This window comes from Electrona antarctica, assembly GCF_951216825.1.
Source record: "Electrona antarctica genome assembly, chromosome: 8".
Taxonomy (NCBI): Eukaryota; Metazoa; Chordata; class Actinopteri; order Myctophiformes; family Myctophidae; genus Electrona; species Electrona antarctica.
This window is the reverse complement of record NC_136789.1, coordinates 13,848,876-13,857,078: the sequence shown is the minus strand read 5'-3', so window position 1 is coordinate 13,857,078 and position 8,203 is coordinate 13,848,876.

The window sequence follows — 8,203 nt, the reverse complement described above, 5'->3', positions numbered from 1 at the left end:
ATGTAAGAAGAAGAAATAAAGGCACCCATACAAATGGATCCGCTGCGACCCACAAATGGGTCACGACCCGGAGTTTGGGAACCGGGGCTGTAAAGGCCGTCAACGTGGGCAGCTGTCAGGGAGTGGGGTGATGTTTCCCAGGGACTCTGTCTGTCTGTCTGTCTGTCTGTCTGTCTGTCTGTCTCTGTTCCATTATTCAGACATCAGACCCATAGTCGCCATTTTCATTGTTGCTCCTCCCCAGCTTTCCATTAATCAAATGTTCATAATAATTTGCTCCGTCTCATGATGATTGGACTGGAACTGGATTGGAAATGTTGTTTATGCCACTAAGCAAGGTAGTTAAAACTAAGATTAGGTATTGATTTAAATCAGTGGTTTTCAACCAGTCGTCCGGGAACCACCAGTGGTCCTTGAGGGGGTTCCAGGTGGTCCCCGGCTAAATGATGGAGAGTTGGTAACCCAATGGACCCATATATCTTTACATATCCTTCCATTTGGTTTCATTTTATTCTCAAGAGTTAAACTATTGTTAAACAAGAAGTCTACACAATTAGGGAATGTAGAAGAATTTTGATCGTTTGCCTGTCATCTCCTACCTAGAGCATGAAATTGTGGACAAAATCATATCCAACGACAACAAAATAAGTTTTGGGTCTGCAAGGCTAAATCTCATCAAAGGTCCATGGCCCAAATGCCGAATAAAAACTGGGTCTTGATATGAAAAGAGTTGAAAACCACTGATTTTAAATCAATAACCACCTTAACCGACTCTTTGAGTCTACGCCAGTCATCAAATAATTGCTTAGGAATGTGACAAAAACAAACAAACAAACAAAAATCTCCCATGAATTCAAGGCTTCAGGGGGTGTGTAATTGATAGAAAATAAGTCATTTTTTGGGTGAACTACTTCTTTGAGATCACAATCAAGCTTGCACTGCAGTTAATAAACGTGGTATTAATTAGTTTATTGATTTGGCTGTTACATTAATAAGATAATGCTAGTCAGTATGATAAAATATACTGAGAAGTAATGCAATTGCAACAGGCCATAATATTCCCAAGCTAGCAATCAAGATGAGAAGATGAGCACAGCTATCCTCGTAAATAATGTCGTGCCGTCTTATCTATAATATAACCATGAATGCCCTTTGAAGTCTTTTTAATAGTCCGTTGCTGATGTTTCTTAGAAATGAATGCACTAGGAAACTACTTTCGTGTTATGAGGACAACTGGATATTTATACCTATCGTTTTGGGCATATCATGTTATTCTAGGATTGGCTGATAAAGTCATCAAATTACAGCAATCTTTATTCTTTACGCAGACTGATGTATGGACAGACAGACAGACAGACAGACAGACAGACAGACAGACAGACAGACAGACAGACAGACAGACAGACAGACAGACAGACAGGAAGCTACCAGAAGTGTACTTTATGTCCTGTAGTGTCTCTCTATACTGTACGTACAGTACAGTACATACCAGTGGTGGAAAAGGTACTCACATTTTTTACTTGAGTAAAACTATCAATACTGCAATGTAGAAAAATACTCTGTTACAAGTAAAAGTCCGGGATTCAAAATGTACTTATTATTTACAAAGTATTGCTATCAAAATGTATACTAAGTACCAAAGGTAGAAAGTACTCTTTATGCAGAATGTCTCATTTCAATCTTTTGAAAATAGCAGATCTACAAGCTCACAATGTGTTGCATCGCGACGCATTGTGTGCGCTTCGATCGGCTATTGTCAAATGGCCGAAATGTAATGTTTTGTAATAATAATCAAAATCTACAAGGTAACTATAGTAACTCAAGTTTTCAAATGTAGTGTACGAAAAGTACACTACAAAAGTAGTGGAGTAGAAGGAAAAGTATTGGACATTGGACATTGGAATTGCTCAAGTACAGTATAAATACCTCAAGTACAGTACTTAAGTAAATCGACTTGGTGACGTTCCACCACTGCCTGTACTGTGTCTCTATACCGTACATATCGTCCAGTTGGTAACCAATTGGACCCTTATAGATCTTTAACTCTTGAGAGTGTAAAATTAAACCAAATGGACCCATACAGGTCCATTTGGTTTCATTTCACGCTCTCAAGAGTTACATTATTGTTAAACATCTGCATTACTTAATTTTCAAGAAGTCTGCACAATTAGAGAATGTATAGAAGAATTGTTTATTTTGATCAACAGCATGGAATTGTGTCATGTGTCAACGATAACAAAATATTCTTTAGTTTTGGGTCTGAGAGGCTAAGTGTCATCAAATGGTGGTCTGACGTGGCTCAAATGGTGGTCTGACGTGGCTCAAATGGTGGTCTGACGTGGCTCAAATGGTGGTCTGACGTGGCTCAAATGGTGGTCTGACGTGGCTCAAATGCAGGATAATGGGCCTTGATGTGAAAATGGTTGAAAACCACCGCAATAGAGCATGAGAAGTGGACAGTGTTAGACTGGGAAGCCGTGGAACAAAGAGAAAGAGAGCAGCCAGAATAATATATAAGGGGAACATAGCGGGGCCGCGCCTATACAAGGCCTGCTGCTTTGTGAGGACACACCAGTGAAAGTGCAGGGTGCATCCAAAGAGGAGGAATGTGAGGGGAAACTGAGTCCCGATAAAAAATAAATAAATAAAAACATATCAGAGAAGACGGAGGGGGAACAAAATAGGGCAATCACTGTATATCCCCCAAGTGCCAAAAATAAAAGCTCCTCTGTCTCCCCTCTCAGCCTGCTTCTCTCAACATCACCGTCCGGCTCCCTCGTTCTAATCAAAGCCAGATGTGTGTGCACGAGGCCTTCATTCAGCCTGCTTTTTTTTCTTTCTTTTTTTTTACCCCCTCTCAGTCGATTCTCTGTTTCTCTTTCTCGGTGAGGGTTTCCTCGTTGGCTTCTCTGAGACCCCCCTCCTCCCCTTCTCTCTCCTCCTCTCTCCCACTCTCCTCTCTTCTCTTTCTTTCCTTAGCTCGCCGGCAAGCAGGAAATACTCTAGGTTCCTGGCCCTGAAGCCAACATGTTTCTTTCTAACTGCTAACAGATGGAGGGATGAGGACGGACGGACGGAGGGAGACAGACAGACAGCCAGGGAGTGGATGGAGGCTAGGGAAATGCGCACACACACACACACACACACACACACACACACACACACACACACACACACACACACACACACACACACACACACACACTCAAAGAAAAGAAGAAAAGGAAAGAGAGACAGAAAAGTATATCTATGAAAGAGACTTCTTTCTTCAATGCACATGCATTGCTCTCTCTCTTTCTCTCTCTCTCTCTCTCTCTCCCTCTCTCTCTCTCTCTCTCTCTCTCTCCCTCTCCCTCCTCAATAGGTCACAAAGGCCCAGACAGTAAGGCGGCTGGTGTGGATCTCATCCTTCAAGCCTTCTTTTTAAACGTGTCTCACATAATAATCCATTCATACTCTCCTTTTCTGCTCTTTTCTTATTTTTTTCTCTCTCTTCCTTGCTTAGCTAGAAGTGAAAATGTATGCCATACACACAGTGACCTAATCTCAAATATCAACCATGTCTCATACTCGTCTCATGCAGGCCCACTCGAGATTCCGCTCGACTGTGGGTCAATGTCTAGATGTGCTTTTGGCATGGTGAAACCGAGTCCTCGCGCTCACTAGGAGCATATGGTCTGTTCATTAACTGGCTGAACCACAAGGCAGACCTATTATTATTACTTTTATTGTTATTACTAGTAGTATTGCAGGCCAAGAGAAATACGAGGGTGTATATAGGACCTGCAGATTCAGACCAATGAATTGCTCATTTGTTTTTCTTTGGTATCTTCTCCATAACTATGTAACCACGGTTTGTAATTCATGACCCTGGCACTGATTTCCTCTGAGAAAGCAGTTCACAAGTGGTGTAACATAACTAAGTACATTTACTTAAGTACTGTACTTAAGTACAATTTTGAGGTGTTTGTGCTTTCCAATCTCCAATACTTCTACTCCACTACATATCAGAACCAAAGATTGTGCTTTTACTCCACTACATTTATTTTACCGCTTTAGTTACGAGTTACTTTGTAAATTTGGATCATACACTAACTACTACAGTCCTATATACATTTCAGCCATTTGAAAATAGCCGATCTGCAAGCTCACAAGCTTGTAGATCTGCTATTTTCTAAATGTTTTTATACATTGAGAAAGCAGTTCACACGCACGCACGCATGCATGCACGCGCACAGCCCCACACACACACAGTCACACACACACACACACACACACACACACACACACACACACACACACACACACACACACACACACACACGCGCGCACACACACGCACGCACGCAATGACTAAACCAACAAAATATGCAGACGATGATGGTGAATTTTAACCACTATAAGCTCTGCTTATGCATTGTCATCCGGGGGTGCTTTGTGAAAACCTGCAAGCTCACAACATATTGCGACACGTGAGCTTGTATTTTCACAACTTGTGAAAATCTTGAAAAATGTAACATTTTTGTAAAGGCATTTTGAAAACCTTTGCCAATAAAGACATGCTGCCAGGTTGAACGTATAAATGTGATGCATGGCTCAGGGTAGTGGTGGCTACCTCATTGGTGACATTACATAATATGTCCGGAACGGATCTGACTGTGACAACACGGCTGTAATCCCTCCTCCTCATATTGAAAAAGAGAAAAACATACATATAGGACAAGACAAAGAAGACTAGACTAGGACAACAGAACTCGGTCACACAGTCAGTCTGTCTGTCAGTCAGTCACAAGGGATTAGAAACTAACACACACAACCCCTCATACCCGAAACTCTTGCTGCCATACTTCTCAATCACTCACCGCCATCATCAACACTTGTAGCTGCTGCTGTGTGCGTTGTGTCACTGTGTGTGGTCTCTCTGGTGGTGTGTGGGGACAGCACCTGGGCTTGCCTTTTGGTAACACCTTGGATGGTATATATATATATATATATATATATATACACAGTTTCTCATTCGCAGCCATGGGGTTGCAAAATGGACCCTTGTGGGTCTGTAACTCTGACAGTGTAAGGATGGAACCAAATGGTTAACCCTGAGGTCTTACGTCTTCTACAGTACAGATTGGCTTCCCAGAAATACAATAATAAAAAAGCTAACAAATGGTGAGTGAGTGTCTAAATGCATATCGAAATGGGGGTTTGAAATGAGAAATGAGAAACACTGGCATTCGTATAAAGCACTTTCCTCCATTACATGGTAGATTGCCAACTTACAGTCCCCTACATTTAACAGGAAAGTAAGATGGTAATCAAAAGTATTTACTAGTAAAGTACCCTTAAACCCTATACTTATTTGATCAGATTACCAAGGGCTCTATACTGGGTTGTCATTTATAGGAAAGGCACTTTAACAACAACAAGTCTTTGGCATTTTTATTGAATCAAAACATTGTATGCTGCATTTGGACAGGCAAAACTTGTATAAAAGAGAAGCTAACTGTAAGGTTGGCTTGTGCACCGTAATACTGTCAGTTAATGAAAGTGACCAATGTACAAATTAAATAAACTCTTTAAACAAGTAATTACTTGTTAGTCCACACATGTGTACAGTATTACAAACATAAAAACAAAACAAAGGAACAGGGGGGGGGGACTGTAATTTGTGGAATAACTGTATATACACTCAAGTACACTGTGTACAGTATGTTGTGACCTTGCCACCCATGTTAAAGAATGGTATGAATTCTGCTAACGTATAATCACATCTTTTGCTGAAGCTTTTACTAGAAAAACACCAAACGTTTCCTTGTGTGAAACCACGTGAAAACCATGTTTTCTGGCAACATTTAAACCCTGATTATTATTATTTTTTTCAGGAAATGAAAAATAATTTATTTTCAGGAAATGAAGAAAACCTTATATTTTGAAAACAAAGCAATACTGCCTCATCAAAGTTGGTGTTGTGATATTGTCAATTACTTCCATGAGAGGGGGAGAGGTGATGGAGTTAGTTTGCTTTAGCAGACAGTTTGAGGGTCCAATGGAGTTAAGAGCTTGTCCGAAGCACTTTTTACTACTTTTCATTGATTCAATATTTTCGAAAGAACACACAGACGTAAAGGGTGTTCAATAGCACTGATTTATGCAAAAAATAATAATCTAAAACCTCAAAAATGGAGTTAGGTGCTTTCCTTCCGACAGCAACGATATAGCAGATATACACTTCGTGCCGTGCTGCGAACTTGTACATTTTTGAAAAAAATTTGGGGGAAAAAAATGACGTGAGAACTACTGGTTCTAGAAAGCATTTTGTAAAATCAGCCTCAGGTCTTAATGATTTACCATGCATTTATTTCCACTGCTCAGGCTACTGTTACAAGCTGTATACAACTCCTCCTGCACTTTCTTCAATGTACAGACAGACTACATTCATACATAGTTTGATCCCACCAGTACAGACTACAGAGTGGCAGACCATACGCTTTAAAGGGCTGTTCAATAGTAATACAAAAAAAGCAGTCCTAGATTAGACTGGGATTGTCCATTAGATGGTTCAATTGATCACTGTCTTTTAAAGGTGACAACCATAACCTTTTAACATTTACAAGTATAAGCCAATAAAATAGGGAGTCACAGTTCACAGTAACATTAACCACTTAAGTCCTAATAGGCCTATACTTCATCATACGATGAATAGCAAAGAAAGTCGACACACGCTATAAGCATATAGAGCTGTCATTTTTGAAAATGTAGACATTTTGACTTATTTTGTTTTGGTCATAAGGGAAATCTCCCCTTATGACCAAAATTTAGATTTACAGGGGAGAGGGGCTATTCAAAAAAAGATAAGCAAGCTCACTTTGTGCTGCGAGCTTGTACATCTGCTATTTTTCAACCCACATCTTCTCTTCTGGGGGTCCCTGTCACAAAACATTTTCAGACGGAGCTGAGGGAGGTCCGCAGTCAAATACATATCATTTTGGGGGGTCCTTGGCACAAAAAGGTTTGTTTGAGAGGAACTGATTTACGTAGAAGGCATTTGTAGAATCGGCCTCAGGTCTTATAATGGACAAATGATGTCAAAAGAAAGGGGAGTTCCGCCATGCCTCAGGTGAAGGCCGGTGCGACACAGAAGCGGGACACACAACAGCACCCAATGTAGAAGAACACACACACACATGAGCAGCTGGGCACGGGTCATCGTCTTGCTGGCTTGTGGTGGACATTATTGTCAAAATTCCATTTTTGCCACGGACACAAAATGAGTATTACCAGAAACAAATAAAGAGATGGCACTGAATGTTCATAATAGGCCTGTCACAATGAGAGTGTACAAATATAAAACTTGCCATGGCCAAGCCCAAGTCTTTGCCACGGACACATTTGTCCATGTACGGACATATTGATGACCCTGCCCTGAGCTGGTGGAACTGTAAGCCTCTTTATGAAGGTGCTCAGTAAGCAGTAAGACGGACGTTTCGATGCTACTGCATCTTCCTCCAGAGGAAGACATGCAGTTGCACGGAAACGTCCCTCTTACTTCTTAGCACCTTAAACAAAGAGGCTTATTGTCCCAGCTGCTCCTGTGTGTGTGTGTGTGTGTGTGTGTGTGTGTGTGTGTGTGTGTGTGTGTGTGTGTGTGTGTGTGTTCCTCTTCTGATGATGATGTCATAAGGGCAGTGGTGGAAAGTAAGATTAAGTAACATACTAGTTACTCAAGTACTGTACTTAAGTAACATTATTAAAGTACTTTTAATATTTCAGATTTTTTTCTTTTGTCTTTTACTTCTACTTCACTACATCTCAGAGGCAAATATTGTACATTTTACTCCACTGCAATTATTTGAAAACTATAGTTACTATAGCTACTGGACTTGATTTTTATTATTATTACATAACACATTAACCACTTATATATATTTTGGCTATTCGAAAATAGCCAATCTACAAGCTCACTGTGATCTTGTAGATTGTCTATTTTTGTATTTAAAAAATAAATAAAATACTTGTGGTACTTTAGGCTATATTTTGATGCCAATACGTTTGTACTTTTACTCAGGTACATTTTGAATACAGGACTTTTACTTTCGATGAATTGAGTATAAAAGACCCCAATGGAAACGAGTCATAGGCCTTCTTGGGTTTGAAACCTCTTAGCAGCCCTTCTATTGAATGTACGTTACTGTATTTTTTCCTGCAA